We start from the raw sequence: 20,684 nt of genomic DNA, 5'->3' as shown, positions 1-20,684 counted from the left end.
GGTCTGTTCATGTTTTCTGTTTCTTCTTCATTCAGTCTTGGAAGGTTATACCTTTCTAAGAATTTGTCCATTTCTTCCAGGTTGTCCATTTTATTGGCATAGAGTTGCTTGTAGTAGTCTCTTATGATGCTTTTATTTCTGCAGTGTCTGTTGTAACTTCTCCTTTTTCGTTTCTAATTTTATTGATTTCAGTCCTCTCCCTCTTTTTCTTGATGAGTCTGGCTAAAGGTTTATCAATTTTGTTTATCTTCTCAAAGAACCAGCTTTTAGTTTTATTGAACTTGGCTATTGTTTTCTTTGTTTCTAGTTCATTTATTTCTGCTCTGAGCTTTATGATTTCTTTCCTTCTGCTAACTTTGGGTTTTGTTTGTTCTTCTTTCTCTAGTTTCTTTAGGCATAAGGTTAGATTGTTTATTTGAGATTTTTCTTGTTTCTTAAGGTAGGATTGTATTGCTACAAACTTCCTTCTTAGAACTGCTTCTGCTGCATCCCATAGGTTTTGGATCGTCGTGTTTTCATTGTCATTTGTCTCTAGGTATTTTTTGATTTCCTCTTTGATTTCTTCAGATCTCTTGGCTATTTAGTAACGTATTGTTTAGCCTCCATGTGTTTGTGTTTTTACGTTTTTATCCCTATAATTGATTTCTAATCTCATAGCATTGTGGTCGGAAAAGATGCTTGATATAATTTCAGTTTTCTTAAATTTACCAAGGTTTGATTTGTGACCCAACATGTGATCTATCCTGGAGAATGTTCCCTGTGCACTTGAGAAGAAAGTGTAATCTGCTGTTTTTGGATGGAATGTCTTATAAATATCAATTAAATCTATCTGGTCTATTGTGTCATTTAAAGCTTCTGTTTCCTCATTACTTTTCTGTTTGGATGATCTGTTCATTGGTGTAAGTGAGGTGTTAAATTCCCCTACTATTATTGTGTTGCTGTCGATTTCCTCTTTTATAGGTGTTAGCATTTGCCTTATGTATTGAGGTGCTCCTATGTTGGGTGCATAAATATTTATAATTGGTATATCTTCTTCTTGGATTGGTCCCTTGATCATTATGTAGTGTCCTTCGTTGTCTCTTGTAGCATTCTTTATTTTAACGTCTATTTTATCTGAAATGAGTATTGCTACTCCAGCTTTCTTTAGATTTCCATTTGCATGGAATATCTTTTTCCATCCCCTCACTTTCAGTCTGTGTGTGTCCCTAGGTCTGAAGTGGGCCTCTTATAGACAGCACATATATGTGTCTTGTTTTTGTATCCATTCAGCAAGCCTGTGTCTTTTGGTTGGATCATTTAATCTATTCACATTTAAGGTAATTATTGATATGTATGTTCCTATTCCATTTCCTTAATTGTTTTGGATTTGTTTTTGTTGGTCTTTTTCTTCTTTTGTGTTTCCCACTTAGAGAAGTTCCTTTAGCATTTGTTGTAGAGCTGGTTTGGTGGTGCTGAATTCTCTTAGCTTTTGCTTGTCTGTAAATCTTTTGATTTCTCCGTTGAATCTGAATGAGATACTTGCCGGGTAGTGTAATCTTGGTTGTAGGTTCTTCCCTTTCATCACTTTAAATACATCATGCCACTCCCTTCTGGGTTGTAGAGTTTCTGCTGAGAAATCAGCTGTTAACCTTACGGGAGTTCCCTTGCATGTTCTTTGTCGTTTTTCCCTTGTTGCTTTTAATAATTTTTCTTTGTCTTTAATTTTTGTCAATTTGATTACTATGTTTTGGCATGCTTCTCCTTGGGTTTATCATGCCTGGGACTCTCTGAGCTTCCTGGACTTGGGTGGCTATTTCCTTTCCCATGTTAGGGAAGTTGTTGACTATAATCTCTTCAAATATTTTCTCTGGTCCTTTCTCTCTCTCTTCTCCTTCTGGGACCCCTGTAATGCAAATGTTGTTGTGTTTAATGTTGTCCCAGAGGTCTCTTAGGCTGTCTTCATTTCTTTTCATTCTTTTTTCTTTATTCTGTTCCACAGCAGTGAATTCCACCATCTGTCTTCCAGGTCACTTATCCATTCTTCTGCCTCAGTTATTCTGCTGTTGATTCCTTCTAGTGTATTTTCCATTTCAGTTATTGTATTGTTCATCTCTGTTTGTTTATTCTTTAATTCTTCTAGGTGTTTGTTCTTTAATTCTTCTCGGTCTTTGTTAAACATTTCTTGCATCTTCTCCATCTTTGCCTCCATTCTTTTTCTGAGGTCCTGGATCATCTTCACTATAATTATTCTGAATTCTTTTTCTGGAAGGTTACCTATCTCCACTTCATTTAGTTTTTTTTTCTGGGGTTTTATCTTGTTCCTTCATCTGGTACATAGTCCTCTGCCTTTTCATTCTGTCTATCTTTCTGTGAATGTGGTTTTCGTTACACAGGCTGCAGGATTGTAGTTCTTCTTGCTTCTGCTGTCTGCCCTCTGGTGGACAAGGCTATCTAAAGGCTTGTGCAAGCTTCCTGATGGGAGGGACTGGTGGTGGGTAGAGCTTGGTGTTGCTCTGTTGGGCAGAGCTCAGTAAAACTTTAATCCGCTTATCTGCTGATGGGTGGGGCTGAGTTCCCTCCCTGTTGGTTGTTTGGCCTGAGGCGACCCAACACTGGAGCCTACCCGGCTCTTTGGTGGGGCTAATGGTGGACTCTGGGAGGGCTCACGCCAAGGAGTACTTCCCAGAACTTCTGCTGCCAGTGTCCTTGTTCCCCCGGTGAGCCACAGCCACCCCCTGCCTCTGCAGGAGACCCTCCAACACTAGCACGTAGGTCTGGTTCAGTCTTCTATGGGGTCACTGCTCCTTCCCCTGGGTCCTGGTGTGCACACTACTTTGTGTGTGTCCTCCAAGAGTGGAGTCTCTGTTTCCCCCAGTCCTGTCAAAGTCCTGCAATCAAATCCCGCTAGTGTTCAGAGTCTGATTCTCTAGGAATTCCTCCTCTAGTTGCCGGACCCCTGGGTTGGGGAGCCTGACGTGGGGCTCAGAATCTTCACTCCAGTGGGTGGACTTCTGTGGTGTATGTGTTCTCCAGTTTGTGAGTCACCCACCCAGAAGTTATGGGATTTGATTTTATTGTGATTCTGCCCCTCCTACCATCTCATTGCAGCTTCTCCTTTGTCTTTGGCTGTAGGGTATGTTTTTTGGTGAGTTCTAGCGTTGTCCTGTTGATGATTGTTCAGCAGTTAGTTGTTATTCCAATGGTCTCGCAAGAGGGAACAAGCACACTTCCTTCTACTCAGCCGTCTTAAACCAATCTCTCTGAGTTAAACTCTGCCACAAGAGGTATTTAAATTTTTTTGTTTTGTTTTGTTTTAATTTTTTTAAATTAATTAATTTATTTATGGCTGTGTTAGGTCTTCATTTCTGTGCGAGGGCTTTCTCTAGTTGTGGCAAGCGGGGGCCACTCTTCATCGCGGTGCACGGACCTCTCACTATCGTGGCCTCTCTTGTTGCGGAGCACAGGCTCCAGACGCGCAGGCTCAGCAATTGCGGCTCGTGGGCCCAGCTGCTCCGTGGCATGTGGGATCTTCACAGACCAGGGCTCGAACCCGTGTCCCCTGCATTGGCAGGCAGACTCTCAACCACTGCGCCACCAGGGAAGCCCGGTATTTAAATTCTGGAGGTGGATTAGCATGTGTGCTCTTTTTTTTCTTTCACTAGTCCCGATTTTCTCTTTCTGTTTTATTACCTAACATGTTGTGATATAATAAGAAATATATATTTGGTCTTTGTTCTGGCTTCTGGCACAGAGATCCTAAAACCTTTGTAATTACCTGAATGATAAGGGTGAGAGGAATGTCTTTTCCTATTCATAATAAGCCCCTTTTGACCATTCTTGTTTTTCAGTTAATGAGGTGAGTCTCCTTGGGACCCTAGGTAGCCTTAGGATGGGGGCTGGTTGCCAGAGGAACCAACCGTGCAATTAGATGGTTGGAACTTTCAGCCCCACACCAAGACCTCTGAGGAGGGGAGAAGGGCCAGAGACTGAGTTAATCACCAATGGCCAAAGATTTAATCAGCCATGCCTACGTAAGGAAGCCTCCACTGAAGTCTTAAAGGACTTGGTTCAGAATGATTCCAGGTTGTTGAACGCATCCACATACCAGGAGGTGGTGGTCTGGAGAGGGCATGAAGCTCCTCACTTGTTCACACATTTGTTGCCCTGTGTATCTCCAGTTGGCTGTTCCTGAGTTGTATCCCTTATAGTAAACTGGCAATAGTAAGTAAAGTATTTTTTTGAGTTCTGTGAGCAATTCTAGCAAAGTATTGAACTCAAGGAGAGGGTCATGGGAACCTCTGGTTTATAGCCTGTTAGTCAGAAATACCAGTGACAACGTGGGACTTGTGACTGGTGTCTGAAGTGGGGGCAGTCTTACAGGACTGAGCCCTTAACTTGTGGAGTTTGTGCTAAATCTGGATAGTTAGTGTCATAATGAATTAAATTGTAGGACACCCAGATGGTGTCACAGAGAACTGGAGAACTGCTTGGCATGGAAAACCCACACATTTGGTGTCAGAAGTGTTGTGAGTAGGAAGAAACAGAGTTTTCTTCTATTACCCTTATTTTATATTGCCATATCTTTAGGCTTTTCTCCAAGTCCATTCTGGAAAGAAGCAGGACCAAAATAAATTCAATAAATAAAAAGATAAAAACATAGTCTCCCAACTATTAAGATTTAGGCTTGATCTAAAAGCTGTAGCTTAGTTGCTTCTTAGTTTGTTGTTTTAGGATTTCCCATCAAAGTTTTTTTTTCCTGCTTCTAACATTGAGTTGTTCCCAGAAATTCTTTAAATTTCGAATTGTACTATCTTACCTGTATGTATATAGTTCACATTCTTTATAACAGTTTACTTTTGCTCCTTCTGTTCAAACAGTAAAATCTGTCTCCCATAGCATAGATTGCCTTTTCCTAAATGAAGCTGCAAAATACAATTCCAAGACCTCTCAGCTCTTTGTTGGAAAGTTTCTTATATATAACCTAAATCAGTGAAGACCATTTTTTCAAAATTAATTAATTAATTTTTGGCTGCGTTGGGTCTTCATTGCTATGTGTGGGCTTTCTCTAGTTGCGACGAGTGGGGGGTACTCTTTGTTGTGGTGCGTGGGCTTCTCATTGCGGTGGCTTCTCTTGTTGCGGAGCACAGGCTCTAGGCACATGGGCTTCAGTAGTTGTGGCGTGTGGGCTCAGTAGTTGTGGCTCACAAGCTCTAGAGTGCAGGCTCAGTAGTTGTGGTGCACGGGCTTAGTTGCTCCATGGCATGTGGGGTCTTCCCGGACCAGGGCTCGAACCTGGGTCCTCTGCATTGGCAGGCAGATTCTTAACCACTGTGCCACCAGGGAAGTCCAGTGAAGACCATTTTTACTTGCTCTGTCCCAGCTGGAGAAAACAAAACACCATACAGCTCAAGCTATATGGTCTATTGAATGAGCAAAGCCCTACTCCCCAGTGCAAATAACATGAAATATAAAATTTGTTAAAATTGATCAGTTGAAGAATATTGGTTGATGAATGTTTTTAATTACAGAGTGTCTTCAAATCTGATAACTGTGCATATTAACTACAGTTAATTTGCAAAATAATCCATCAAAGAAATCAAATCACTCTAGCAGTATTGTCTCATTTTTCTAAATGCATATCTAGAAATACTATGACTTGGAAGAACTTAAGAGAAAAATTAATGCAGGATAGCAATTAATGGTCATTCAGACTTCAAAATTAATCTTACTCTGATAAATACCAGTTGAGCTCTAAATGAACCTCTCTGAACCTCAATTTCCTCTTCTGTTATATAGGAATACTAATATATTGTGTATATATAATTTCTTGTATATTATGATGTTTTGACATCATAAGAAACCATTCTAGCTACAGAGAGACTGCCCCTCCCTGGGCTAGCTGATTCTTAGAGATGGCAAAAGGCCCAGCCTGGAGCATGACTTTGTTATGCAAGCTAACCTATCCCGAGCCCTATCTCTTCTATCTGGCATGTACAGAGGCAATATTCCTCTGCCTTAATCATCCCAGGGCCAGGTGCCAGGCAACTGGTGACCACCCTTATAGGCCAGAGCCAAATGAAATGATTCAAACTCACCAATCCTAAACTGTTTACCCTGCTGTGCTTTGCATTTCCCATGGAAACCTCAATGAAGTAGCTTAAGCGCTTCCCCACCCCCCATCCTGTCTTCTGCCTTCTGACCACCCTGTTTTTTTCCATGTGGCCCTGGTTGGTGTGCCTCCTGCCTCTAGGACCTGTGAGTATAATAAACTTTGTTTCTTCCTAAGCTTCACCTCTGACTCCTCTTGTGGCCTCACCTGACTGACCATCTCATTAAAGAATATAAAACAACCAACATGTGTCTTGCAGACTTACTGTGAAAATATAATGAGTTAAAATATAATGCCGTCATTACAGCGCCTAGTATGTGGAAAACCTTCAATGAATGGTAGTTGTTAGGAAAAGTAAGCCTAATTAGGAGGTGTAACTCCAACGTTATGATCTCGGTCACTGTCCAATGGTCATGCTTTATCTAAATATAAAGCCATGGAGTGTCTGCCCCTCTATCTCTTGACGTAGCATCTGGGATGGAAAGGAATGCTGACTATTTCTGCATTATTATGAGCACATCATTTTTTTCGCTACAGGGATTTCCTATCTCTTACTGTAATAGAGGCTAGAAGCGGAAGACCTCCTGTCTTTCAACAACAGGTATGAATTCTGCCAACAGACTAGCCAACTGAAGCTTCCAGAGAGGGAAGGATTCACCTGGACTAGAGACATAAAGAGTTTATTATTTTAATGAAATAAAGATGAAAGTGACACATACCAACTCAAAAGAATGAAAAGAAAGCGCCGCCTGGATTTGATATCCAGGTTCAGTTTCTAGGAGCAGCGCCAAATGCTCCCTGCCTGGCGGGAGATGTCCTCTCAGCTCACGTCAACCCTTGGTGAAATCAGCTCAAATTTCTTTATCGTCTAGAAGAGAGATTTATTTTTTTCAATAAATAATTCAACAGGTATCTATTGCATAACTCTCGTGTGTGTTGTACTGCGATACATCTAAGTCCTATCCAACCTTTCAGTCTGGGATTGAAGACAGCTTCATCCCTTACAGTCATTTAATTTGGTTTTGTTTTCTCAAACTACCCCGCCCCCCGCCCCCGCCGCCCCAAACCTGTGAAACAGATTATTGTGACCATGCTGTTGCCTTTTGTATGGTAATGAATCAATCTTTTTTACTCATCAAAAGTAACCTTAGGATGGGCTAGGAGAAAGGAGATTAAAACTTCATGGGTCAGATGTAAGCTAGTATATATAGAATGGATAAACAACAAGGTCCTACTGTATAGCACAGAGAACTGTATTCAATATCCTACGGTAAACCATAGTGGAAGAGAATATTTAAAAAAGAATGTATATATATGTATAACTGAATCACTTTGCTGTACAGCAGAAATTAAAACATTGTAAATCAATTACACTGCAAATAAATAAATAAGTAAATAAATAAATTTTTTAAGATGTCCAAAACAAAAACAAAAACAAAAAAACTAACAGGTCAGGAACAAAGGCTCCCAAGGAATTTAGTAACATCCTGGAAACTAAAGGGGTCACACAAGATTCCTCAAGGTATAGATAATGTGATTTATAACCTGAAGGAATATGTTGGCCTTACCATCTGTGGTAAAGATTTGGATCTCCTTAGAGATGCTTCCATCTTTTCCCATTGACCTACCGATGTCTTTAAAATTTATTTTCTCCACTAAAGGTTTATTTGGCAAGCTGTTTGGAACTTTATCACTTTATTAATATTATTTTTTTTAGAAATCTGCATGCTGCTTGAAATATGAAGAGTAAGATCATCAGATTTTCAACAAAAGCATAGTCAAGAGTTCTGCTTCTAGCAATGGTGAACTAGAATGTTTTGAACCAACCCTCTCTTCAAGAATTAGAAAATCTACCTAGGTGGTAAGGAACTGGGTTAGTGGGGTCTGGACATGGGAACAGAGGGAACCCCCAAAAAATGAGCCTGAAATTCCCCGCTTCGCTTCTTCAGGCAAATGTCAATTCTACAAGTGGGAGCTGAGAGGTAGGATCCCGAGCAGAGCTCTCAGCAGATGTATGGTTGGGGGAAGAAAAATTAGAATTCAGAGCTTGCCGAGGAGGATGGGACCTGGGAAACCCCCCAGATGTTCTTTTGGAATCTCAAAGGGGTATACCCGAGGAGTAAAAGTATGCTGGCTACAGACTAGCCTCACAAAGGTCAGAGCCTAATTGATTAGGTGATCTCTATCTGCTACCGCTCTAGCCCAGCTGCTCGCCAGAGGCCAAACAAACCCTCTCTGGAGGAAGACAACATCACCTGTGGTCACAAATCCTCTCTGAATGTTTTATATCAAAGTCTGGCTATCAATTCAAAAGTATCAAGCGCATAAAAAGATGAGACTGAAAGAAAAACAGAGGACGGTAGAAACAGGCTTGTAGGGAGTATAGACATTGGAGTTATTCAATAGAATTTTTGAAAATTAGGATAATATGTTTAAGAAATTAAAAGGCTGGATTGAGAAATTTGGCAGAGAACGGGAAATGAAAATAAAAGTTAAAAAAAAGGCAATTCTAGAATTGAAAACACAATAACTGATACTAAGAATTCGATGAATAGGTTTAAATAACAGATTAGATACACTTGAAAAAGAATCAGATGAGTCAGAAGAAAACATCTAGATTGAATCATGGAGAGACAAATGGATAGAAAATATACAAAAGAGTGTGAGCGACACCTGGGACAGGTGAAAAAGTCTAATACATATGTAATCGTAATCCTAGAAGGAGAGAGACATCAGGACAAAGAGAATGGGGCAGAATAAACGTATGTAGAGATAATGGCTGAGAATTTTCCGAAATTTTTGGAAAAATATCAAGCCAGATTTAAAAAGCGTCACGAATCCCAAGCAGGATGTATACAAAGGAAACCACACCTAGATGATGCTGGTAAGATCAAAGACAAAATCTTAAAGCAGGTAAAAGAAAAAAAAGACATAAAAAATTCATTGGCTATTCCTACTTCCTTTCTTAGGGTGGGGCTAAGAGGAGAGCTTTGTGTGGCAGGCCTGTACAGACCACAGGTGGTCAAGTGAACTTAGCTTTGCTTTACTCTGTGTTTCTGTCCATTGTCAGTTACTTTGGGGAAGTTGAGGCAGCATTCCTCATTTTCAAAATCCTTATTGTGTTTTCTTATGACAATGGATATTCACTTGGTACTTAAATCCTGCTCTGCACCATATATATAACTAACTTTGAGCACTTGTGATGTGGTAGCCCCTATTATTATGCCCAATTTTAGGTAAGCGAACCAAGGCTTAGAGAAGTTAAGTCATTTGGCTAAGGTCAGAGGGCTAGTAAAGCCTGGGTCGTATGGTAGTTCTATTTTTAGTTTTTTTAAGGAACCTCCATACTGTTCTCCATAGTGGCTGTATCAATTTACATTCCCACCAACAGTGCAAGAGGGTTCCCTTTTCTCCACACCCTCTCCAGCATTTATTGTTTGTAGATTTTTTGATGATGCCCATTCTGACCGGTGTGAGATGATATCTCATTGTAGTTTTGATTTGCATTTCTCTAATGATTAATGATGTTGAGCATTTTTTCATGTGTTTGTTGGCAATCTGTATATCTTCTTTGGAGAAATGCCTATTTAGGTCTTCTGCCCATTTTTGGATTGGGTTGTTTGAACTACTACCATACGACCCAGCAATCCCACTACTGGGCATATACCCTGAGAAAACCATAATTCAAAAAGAGGCATGTACCAAAATGTTCATTGCAGCTCTATTTACAATAGCCAGGACATGGAAGCAACCTAAGTGTCCATCAACAGATGAATGGATAAAGAAGATGTGGCACATATATACAATGGAATATTGCTCAGCCATAAAAAGAAACAAAATTGAGTTATTTGTAGTGAGGTGGATGGACCTAGAGTCTGTCATACAGAGTGAAGTAAGTCAGAAAGAGAAAAACAAATACCGCATGCTAACACATATATATGGAATGTAAAAAAAAAAAAAAAAAAAAAAGGCTATGAAGAACCTAGGGGCAGGACAGGAATAGACACAGATGTGGAGAATGGACTTGAGGACATGGGGAGGGGGAAGGGTAAGCTGGGACAAAGTGAGAGAGTAGCATGGACATATATACACTACCAAATGTAAAATAGATAGCTAGTGGGAAGCAGCCGCATAGCACAGGGAGATCAGCTCGGTGCTTTGTGACCACCTAGAGGGGTGGGATAGGGAGGGGGGAGGGAGACACAAGAGGGAGGGGATATGGGGACATATGTATATGTATAACTGATTCACTTTATTATAAAGCAGAAACTAACACACCATTGTAAAGCAATTGTACTGTAATAAAGATGTTAAAAAAATAAATAAATAAAATCAACAGAAAAAAAAGAAGTAAAGCCTGACTTCATGGCCCTGGCTCCCCTCACTTATGTCATCCAGTAGAAAGAGTAAACTCCTGTTGGGAGATTATGACTCAACTTTCCATTCTCTTTCATACCGCCTAGGCTTGACTTGCTCAAATAATACTAACGACAACCCTCACAACGACAGCTGACTTTCTTGAGCACATACAATACAGCAGGACTCATTTACTTCTCACATCCTTCTTGTGAGGTAGGTGCCAGTATTCTCCCATTTTACATATTAAAACACAGAGAGGCACAGAGAGGTGAAGTAACTTGCAAGGTCACACAGCTGTTCAGTGATGGAGCTGGAGTCCAAAACCAGGCAGTCTGGCTTTAGAGCCTATTTGTAACAATCACATTTCCTGCTCTTGCTATACTATTATTCATTAATAAGAGAAGTAGAGGGAGAGACTGTTTCCACCAGGACAAGGTTGGAAGCATCCTAATCGTGGCTGTTAAAAATAGCACACACCTTGGCTGTGAAAGACCGTTTCTGTAGAGATGTCCAAGTGAAGGCAAATGAGCACATAGGAAATTTCAAGCTATTCCATTTGGCTCTAAGGACTTCTTCAGAACCTATGCAGTCATGTGTATTTTCCCTACAAGGTGAATTCTTAACTCATCTCTTTACCACAATTATTTTTATCACGTATTTTTCATTCTCCTATTTCTGTATCTCCCCAAGTTCATTTTACTTTTACCTATCCCTTAGGTTAAAAGGTAAATGAACTGGCTTTCTATGAGAAATAGTCCTTTGCTGGGTTCCAAATAAGTTGAAGTTGGAGAAAAAGGCTAAGGCCCTCAGAACTCGTTTAGCAATGTTTAGAAGGAGAAAATCACCATGAAAAGAACAGGCCTACTGCTTGGGGAAGATGGTAAACATTAACAGATGCCCGGAGGAGGCAAAGCCTTTCAATAGCTGCCATTCTTCTTCAAGGAAAATGGAGCATCTTCACATTGAAAAGAGTAGGGCAAATGTAAAGCGAGTCATAATTTTACAACTCACTCTCTACAAAGGAATTAAGTTATAAAATATGATGGTCTGATTTTCTCTAAGGCCATATATATCTAATCCAATAGTGTAATTAACATTGAGTTGTAAATGTCATTAGTCTCAGAAGAGTGAATCCACAACTCTTTGGTGGAAGTATTTCAGAGAAGATGCCATTATCAAATGCTCCCTTGCTGTCAATGGAGTGAAACATGAACAATTTCTAAAACAATAAGGCTTCACTTGGTCTTAGGGCTCATTTGGTTGCAAGGAACAGAACCTCGCTCTGGCCACTACACGTAAATGAGGATTTATTTTACAGCAGCTCTTCATGGGATTCAAGACAGGAAGGAGAGTCGAGCCACATGGGGAATTAGACTTGGAAACTGAAAAGACTTCAGGACTATGCAGCTGTTCTCGGGTTGCAAGTTCTCTTGCCTACAGTTTCTGTTTCTCCTGCCTTGTCCAGTCTCTCCCTGCAGACTGGGTCTCTGTGTGAGCCCCTTGCATGCATGGCCCTTAATAACTGTCATAGCCTCTCATTCCACAAGACCTTGAAGCTCTAATGACCACCGGCACCTGACCACCAGCCTGTGTCTCTCAGTTCAAATTCTCAAGAGAAAAATAATCAGACTTGTCTGGTTCATGGGTCAGGTGTCCACCTTTTATCTAATCAAGGAGGGTTCGGTTTATTTGGTATAAACATAGGAAAGAAGGGCCCAGGGCTGGTGCTCTAGTTGCCCGAGGGAGAGAGGTGTTCTTCAAGAAGAGAGCTGGGAAGAAATCTCAAAATGTGTCTCTAATCACTACAGTCTGGACCCAGGGCTTCAGTGTCCTGGAACTCTCACAGTATCTTAAATAACTTCCAAGGACAAGTTCAAATATTGGGGCAGGCTTTGGGAGAAAAGCCATTAAAATGGAAAAAGTAATATATATGTAAATTATTTTCCACCAAATGAAGTTTAAATTCATGAATTACTCTCCACCAATGAAATGAAATTCTAAAATTGAAATAAAAACTTTTAGTGACACATTCGAACATTAACTGAAGATTTTTAGGACAAACACGGATGGAGTTGTGTATCTAAGATCAACACAATGTGATACATAAGGCAGACAATATCCAACTCAGGTATATGCAATAAATATTTATCAATACATGATTTTGAAGCAAAATGCCTCTTTATTGTGCTATAGCTTGACTGAGACAATGTGAACATTTTCAGGAGAGTCAGCAGAGAGTAGAATTTTTCATTTTTTCTCTGATACCTTCACCTAACCTGGTTGAAGTTTGTTTCTAAATCAGAGAAGGGCCAGGATCAAGAATTTCCTAGACAGACAGCTTCTGTTGCCTCCGTCACCCCCAATAGGATCAAAGCCAGAGCCAAATCCTAGCCCTGCCCAGATTTGGGGGCCAGAGAGAGGGGACTTCACAGGATGTAATCAACTGGCTTGACTCAACTTCCTGGGGCCATCATTTCAGATCAGAATTTATCTCTGGCAGTGGAATAGTTTAATAGCAAAATATTCTCATTTTTTGAATATTACATTATTTTTAATTTCAATTTTTAACTAAAATGTAGGATATGCAATCTTTTAAATATTCAATGTTTATATCCACTGTTTTAAAAAATGGTTGTACATCCTATTCAAGCAAAAAAATAATCATTTGATTATGCAGTTATATATATTCTTTAGAAAATTTTGAAACTTGGATTTTTTTATTTTAGTTTTTCAGTTATAATTAAAGTAAAATTTTTATTTTTGTCCATTACTTTGATTTTGTATTGTTTGACGCATGTGTGATTGATCTTTTTTTCTTTTGAAATCCAGTTTCCACGTCACTTTGTCACTGTATTGTTATTTTGTTTGAACCCTTTTACATTAAACTTTTGTGTATAATTGAGTGGTTGTCATTTTCAGCCAAAAGTTAAAAAAAAAGAGTTTTATATGGTTCTAACACTTGAGGATATCTTATTTTAAACCCAGCTATAGTTTTTAATGAAAGACAACATTCTTCCAGAGGGGAAAGAAAATGTATCTGCAATTAATTGGGCATTGGCACTTGGCATACACTACTTATTCCTTGGCCTTTTTTTTTTTTTTAATTTATTTATTTAGTTTATTTACTTTTTGCTGCATTGGGTCTTCGTTGCTGTGTGCGGGCTTTTCTCTAGTTGCAGCGAGCGGGGGTTACTCTTTGTTGCAGTGCTCAGGCTTCTCATTGTGGTGGCTTCTCTTGTTGCGGAGCATGGGCTCTAGGCGTGTGGGCTTCAGTAGTTGTGGCATGCAAGCTCAGTAGTTGTGGCCCACGGGCTCTAGAGCACAGGCTCAATAGTTGTGGCGCACAGGCTTAGTTGCTCCGTGGCATATGGCATCTTCCCGGACCAGGGCTCAAACCCATGTCCCCTGCATTGGCAGGTGGATTCCTAACCACTGCGCCACCAGGGACGCCCTCTTTGGCCTTTATTTGCAGAGAGGGAAAGGAAGTTGGACAAATAAGCAGAATTTTTCAGTTACTTTTCCAGGAAAAACAACAGCGCTGGTAGGTCAGCACTATTCCTGGTTTTCGGATGAAGAACATGAGACTTAGAGAGATTAAGTAACTCACCCAGGGTCACACGGCTAGTAAGTGACAGAGTCTGGTTGCTAATTCAGGTGTGTCTGATCCTGAAACCCATGCTCTCTTGCACCGTGTGGTCTGATGGTTCCACAAACTTGGATTCACAGCAGGTATTCCTAGGGCAGACAACATGTATGTTTGAATTAGTTACAGCCCACTTCAATTTAAAGCTCCATTTTAAGTGTCTGTATATGTAGAAGCATGCTAGGGCGATAGGAAAGTGATTTTCTCACTCCATCATTACAGAATTACACTCACTGTAACGTTATGACAACCCACTTTCTCCTGTAAAAGAGGAGAAAATAGCTGATAATATATCGGCTATAGATCCTTGTTCAGTAACCTCTCATTAGGTTTGAATTATTATATCTAGAAGTAGACCCACAGACATTGCACTGTAATTACATGAAAAGAGCAACATCAAGGCTTTCTTTTCTCTTTTTTTCCCCAGTCTCAGTCGGTTCTCAGAACACACCCCTCACCTGATCTCCAGGATGCGGACTGCACAGTGGTCACGGCATTGTCCACCAGGGCTCACGGTCACGGTGGCAGAGGGCTCCCTAAACCTCCCTCATCTCTAGTTTAACCCACTGTCCCTAATCTCCCCCACCCCGGTCCCCTGGCCCTACTTCACCAGACACACTTTTGTAATCCTCTCAGGCTCCACGGCAATAAAGAAAATACTGTGGGTTCATCCAGGTGCATCTGGGACCCGGGGGGCACCTCTCACACTCCAATTTCCTTCCTCCCACCTGGTGGGGCCCGGGTCCCCCCGCGGACCAAGTGGCCTAGGGCTCTGCCTCTGGTCTGTGCAGCCAAGGCTACTCTATTTCTGAGTGTTCTAAGATTGATGATTATTACAGTTATGGTAAAAGGAACATTGTTTTTTCTTGGGGGATTCTGGAGATTTTCTTACTGGGAAAAGGTCTCAAAGCCATTTATACTCAGCTGACTGGGTAAAAACTGAGATTAAGAAGAATGGATATGTCACAGCATCTTCTGTAAGTTAAGGTAAAGAGTCATGGATGGAACTAGTAAAAATCAGGGCATTCCTTTGGCTTCCCAAACAAAATGTACCATCTAAGTGAGCACTGAGGTGGTGTATCAGACCCAGGAGGCTGGTGCCAGGAAATGCCTTATCCAAGCACTGTCTGCACAGGCGTTTTGAGCCGGAGACTTAGTTTCTTCCTCCTGATCTCCCCTCAGAGCCTCCTTTAGGTTTTCTGTTACCTTCTTCCTCTTAAGTAGTTCCCCCAGAGAGAGAACCATGCACATCTGTTTTTGTGAGATGATAAAAAGGAACTCTAACCATGACAAAGATGCCATGTAGAAGCTACAATGGAAACAGTTTCAATAATTTTTTTCCTTCACTGATGAGAAAAAGAAATATTTTAAGTTCATCAATCTAAAATTTCTTATTTGTGATTTTAAGTAGTGAGGGTATTTAAAATAATATAAATAAATAAATAATAGATTTATGGTTATTTCATCTATATCCCTAAAAGTTTTTTTTATTTTTTATTTTTTTCTGGCCTTGGCCGTGCCATGCGGCTTACGGGATCTTAGTTCCCCGACCAGGGAAGGAACCCGGGCCCTCTCGGCAGTGAAAGCACAGAGTCCTAACCACTGGACCTCCAGGGAATTCCCTATATCCCTAAAAGTTTATATGTACAAGTGGGACCAAAAAATTGGGAGAAGGACTATCTCATGGAAAAATGGGGATCCCATCATTTGTCATTAAACGATTGATTTTTTAATCTCTCCATTTGTTCAAATGTTTGTTTCTATCTCTCAGTAAAACTTAGGTAGGGGGCTTCCCTGGTGGCGCAGTGGTTGAGAATCTGCCTGCCAATGCAGGGGACACGGGTTCGAGCCCTGGTCTGGGAAGATCCCACATGCCGCGGAGCAACTGGGCCCGTGAGCCACAATTACTGAGCCTGTGCGTCTGGAGCCTGTGCTCTGCAACAAGAGAGGCCGCGATGGTGAGAGGCCCGCGCACCGCGATGAAGAGTGGTCCCCACTTGCCGCAACTAGAGAAAGCCCTCGCACAGATACGAAGACTCAACACAGTCATAAATAAATAAATAAATATATAAAAGAACGTGAATTTCTTAAAAAAAAAAAAAAAAAAAACTTAGGTAGGGAATAATATGATGACAAATAAGAAAGATTATTATGCCAGCTATATGTAAATGACCTGGAGAAGTGGAGATCTGGAAAGGAGGATACCGTAGTTATAAAAGAGCACAGGGAACTGAAAAAGAAGTGAGGTTTTCAAGAACTTTAACCAAGAAAACCTCAACAGGTCTTGATGACAGATCAGGTGTAGAGGATGGCATTATGAATAATGAAGTCAATGTGATGCCGAATTCGAGGACTGTTCCTTGGGAAGGTTCACAGGAGAGGCAGTATTAAGACTGGCCTGGCTCTGATTGTCTTGATCCTGATTCTTCACACTCTATCCATCTAATTAAATATTGCTGATGAGGATGGGGATGTTAGCTCTTGGTGATGCAGTAGTTTGTCGTTTCTCTAGGCGGTAGTATCAGAGAACCAACTTCTGTTCAATTCCTACACCCTCATTTAAGGGAGAAAGAAGCCTGAGATGTGAGAGCTCTGAGGAGAAATGGGAAGGACATAATGGATTCCCTGGCAAGCCTAGTCCCCAGAAATCCTGCACGAGTACAATCCTAACCCTTCTCCTAGGCTGATAGTTGTTAAATTGATGTTAGTGTCAATTGGGTTGTACAAAGATAAAGGTCCTTTCTTGGAGAAATTCCAGTGAGAACTTGAGCTCATGTTGCCTGATGCTTCAGCCCTTCTTCCTCATCCCGGTCAACGCATCTACCTGGTATAAATACCTCCTGACTCATCGTAGCCCCAGCTAGTGGAAGCAACTCTTCATTCTCACTCTATTACTCAGAAAAAAACTGTGGGTAGGAAGTAAATCCCAGTAGACACACTAAACATCTCCCCTCCAAACACATGCTAGGGAGACTCATACTTACATTGTTTGGGAGATACACAAACACTCACAAATATTGATAGTTTGGAAAGAAGGAGAATTTGATGTTAAAATTCAAAATTAGCTAACTGCTCAAATACTCCAAGTGATTGCATATATGAATGTTGGTGCAAAGAGTGCCTGGGTATAAATTGTGAGCTACTGAGTTGGGGTACTATTTAAAACATTATGGCTCTCAGTTTTCTCCAAATTAATATACCAGTTATTCAGAAATGCAATTTTTAAAAAATTAAATGAGTTGTTTTATAATTTTGAAGTATTGCCCATACATGGTAAATCAAATTAAAGCAGCAGAAAGCAATACACAATCAAAAGTAAGACACTGTTCTCCCTTCCTGTACCCTCAATCTCACTCCCCAGAAGTAACTGTATCAGTCATGAATACTTTGGCTGCAAGTAACAGGAACCCCTATTAATATTGGCTTTTGTTAACTTATATGAAATTCAGAGGTAGGTGGTATCAGGGTTGATTCTGTACTTTGTGACATAATCAAGAAGTCACCCTCTATTCACAGTGTACCAGCAGTGTCACACCTCATTGCCACAAGGAGCCTAACACAGCTCTAGGCATTTTCAAATCAAAGTTTCCTAAGCAGGAGGGAATGGGCTAGAAGCAAAAAGACCTTTCTCCTCATGCACATCCTTGTTTCCTGAGGCGGGAAATCCTCCTAGAAGCCCTAAGCAGACTTCCCCTCATCTCTCATGCCCCAGACAAGAACTGACTCCTATCCTTAGAGCCACCATGGGCAGAAGAGAATGAGACCCGTGACTGATTTAGGTTCATAGTAACTCCTCCCCTGGGCCGGCACATGGCTGCCTCAACAAAACCAGTGTTCTGTTGGCAAGAAAGAAGGGCGATGGCTATTGGGCAGGCAACCACCAGTGATGGCCAGAATGAAAATGATCAACTGTGTCTTAATATCTGCCCAGAAATTTTCCGTATGTATTTAAGTAAATATATTGTGAGTACTATATACTGTATCATATGTATGGATATGCCACAAATATTCACACATGATACTTGCCTAAGTATCTTACATTTTTTTAGATAAATGAAGTACTCTATGCATATTGCTTAGCATATAACTAGCATATAGTAAGTGCTTTATCAATGCTAATTACTATTATTCTTACTTATAGTTTTGTTATTATTATAGTCTTTAAGACAACATACACCCTTTTTAAAAAGAATGAGGCTCATTTTCTAGCAAATGCTAAATTTTACTTTGCCAGTACTTTAAAAAATTATGCCAGCACTTTTATTTTGGGCTATTGAATACTCTTGAAGATATGAGCTGCATAGCTCCTTTTATGAGAGATAAGAATTACTGTGGTCAGCAGTAAATTCCATTGAAACATAGTGAAATAATTTTGTGAATAATAGCTAGGTGACTAAATGTTTACTTTCTGATGACTATCGAAACACAAATATTTTCTAATCATGTTAATATGCAGGCAGAAGTAAGAAGGTTAGGTATTAAACATTTTTTGGTGTATTTGCACAAAATACTATGTTAGCAAGTGAATTTTACATTATTGACAGATTTTTTTGGAAGAAAAAAATAACTTCACAACTATTTGCCTAATTTATGCAGCACAGAGAACATGAGAGTTGTTTGAGAAATTCTCATTGGAAGAGAAGGCCATTATAGATACTTCAAGCAAAAGCAAAACACTTTTCTTCAAGGATTTGACATAACTGGATGAAAGTCTGTGGGAGTGAAAGGGAGCAGAGGAGGGAAGTCTCCTTAGTTATCCCTGAAACAGGATCCTGACCAAGAGTCTCAGGTAGGTGAGTGCCCTTCAGCTGACCTCTTATAGTCCTTAAGGCCAAGTTGTAAAATGGCTTGTCTTGAAGGTAAAAGCATATCTTTTAATCCAAAATATATAAACAGCTCATACAGCTCGATATCAAAAAACAAACAATGCAATCAAAAAATGGGCAGAAGACCTAAATAGACATTTTTCCAAAGAAGACATACAGATGGCTAACAGGCACATGAAAAGATGCTCAACATCACTAATTATTCGCTAATTATTAGAGAGATGCAAATCAAAACTACAATGAGGTATCACCTCACACCGGTCAGAATGCCTATCACCAAAAAAAAAAAAAACAAACAAAAAACCCCACAAATAACAAATCTTGGAGAGGATGTGGAGAAAAGGGAACCCTTGTACACTGTTGGTGGGAATGTAAATTGGTGCAGCCACTGTGGAAAATAGCACGGAGACTCCTCAAAAAACTAAAAATAGAACTACCATATGACCCAGCAATTCCACTCCTGGGTATGTATCTGGAAAAAATGAAAACACTAATTCAAAAAGATACATGCACCCCAATGTTCACAGCAGCACTATTTACAATATCCAAGATATGGAAGCAACCCTTGTGCCCATCAACAGATGAATGGATAAAGAAGGTGTGGAATATTACTCAGCCATTAAAAAGAATGAAATTCTGCCATTTGCAGCCACATCAATGGACCCTGAGAATATTATGCTTAGTGAAATAAGTCAGACAGAGGAAGACAAATACTGTATGATACTACTTATGATACTACTTATATATGTAGAATCTTAAAAATAACACAAATGAATGTATATGTGAAACAGAAACAGACATACAGACATAGAAAATAAACTAGTGGTTACCATTGGGGAGAGAGGGGTAAATTAGTGGTATGGAATTAAAAGATACAAACTGCTATGTATAAAATAGGTAAGCAACAAGGCTATATTGTATAGGACAAGGAATTATAGCCATTATTTTATAATAACTTTTAATGGAGTATAATCTGTAAAAATACTAAATCGCTATGCTGTACACCTAAAATTAGCATAATATTGTAAATCAACTATACTTCAATTAAAAAAAAAATCTTTACTCTAGCCACATTGGCATTTTAACACACACACAAAGAAAAAGTGTATCTTTTAGTCTCCCTTTCTCTTTGTTTCTCATCATGTGTCCTAAAATGTGTTGCTAAGTATGAAAATATTATGATTATATATGTTATTTAATCTCTCAGACTTCATGTTTTTCCATTTCCAAAGTAAGTGTGTTGAATTAAATGCTGGCTAAGATCTCCTCCAGGTCTAAAATTCTAAGGTAAAGATCAGTGTTTTGGGCTTCCCTGGTGGCACAGTGGTTGGGAATACGCCTGTCAATGCAGGGGACACGGGTTCGAGCCCTGGTCTGGGAAGATCCCACATGCCGCAGAGCAACTAAGCCCGTGCGCCACAACTACTGAGCCTGCGCTCTAGAGCCTGCGAGCCACAACTACTGAAGCCCGCGTGCCTAGAGCCCGTGCTCCACAACACGAGAAGCCACTGCAATGAGAAGTCTGCACACCGCAACGAAGAGTAGCCCCCGCTCGCCGCAACTAGAGAAAAGCCCACGTGCAGCAACGGACACCCAACGCAGACAAAAATAAATAAATAAATAAAGTTATTTAAAAAAAAAAAAAAAAGATCAGTGTTTTCCATAAGTGATTGGTCAGCAGAATCACCTGGAGGCCCTTACAAAAATACAGGTTCCTGGATTCAACCTTCAGACATTCTGATTCATTCATTCATCAAATGATTACTGA

General features: G+C 40.1%; 1 long non-coding RNA gene across 1 annotated transcript in view; it reads left to right on the top strand.

The window, feature by feature from the left end:
- LOC309627296 overlaps positions 1 to 18,093 on the top strand; it is a 30,072-nt gene extending 11,979 nt beyond the window's left edge. Inside the window, exons 3-6 of the long non-coding RNA XR_014243657.1 lie at positions 6,626 to 6,689; positions 7,806 to 7,949; positions 8,290 to 15,871; positions 16,205 to 18,093. This is a non-coding gene — a long non-coding RNA (uncharacterized lncRNA). The remainder of the gene's footprint in view (positions 1 to 6,625; positions 6,690 to 7,805; positions 7,950 to 8,289; positions 15,872 to 16,204) is intronic.
- Positions 18,094 to 20,684: the final 2,591 nt, after the last annotated feature.

The sequence above is a fragment of the Balaenoptera borealis genome, assembly GCF_965194805.1.
Source record: "Balaenoptera borealis genome assembly, chromosome: 4".
NCBI classification, from domain to species: domain Eukaryota; kingdom Metazoa; phylum Chordata; class Mammalia; order Artiodactyla; family Balaenopteridae; genus Balaenoptera; species Balaenoptera borealis.
The sequence above is the reverse complement of the archived record's forward strand: the minus strand, read 5'-3'. Positions and strand labels throughout refer to the sequence as shown.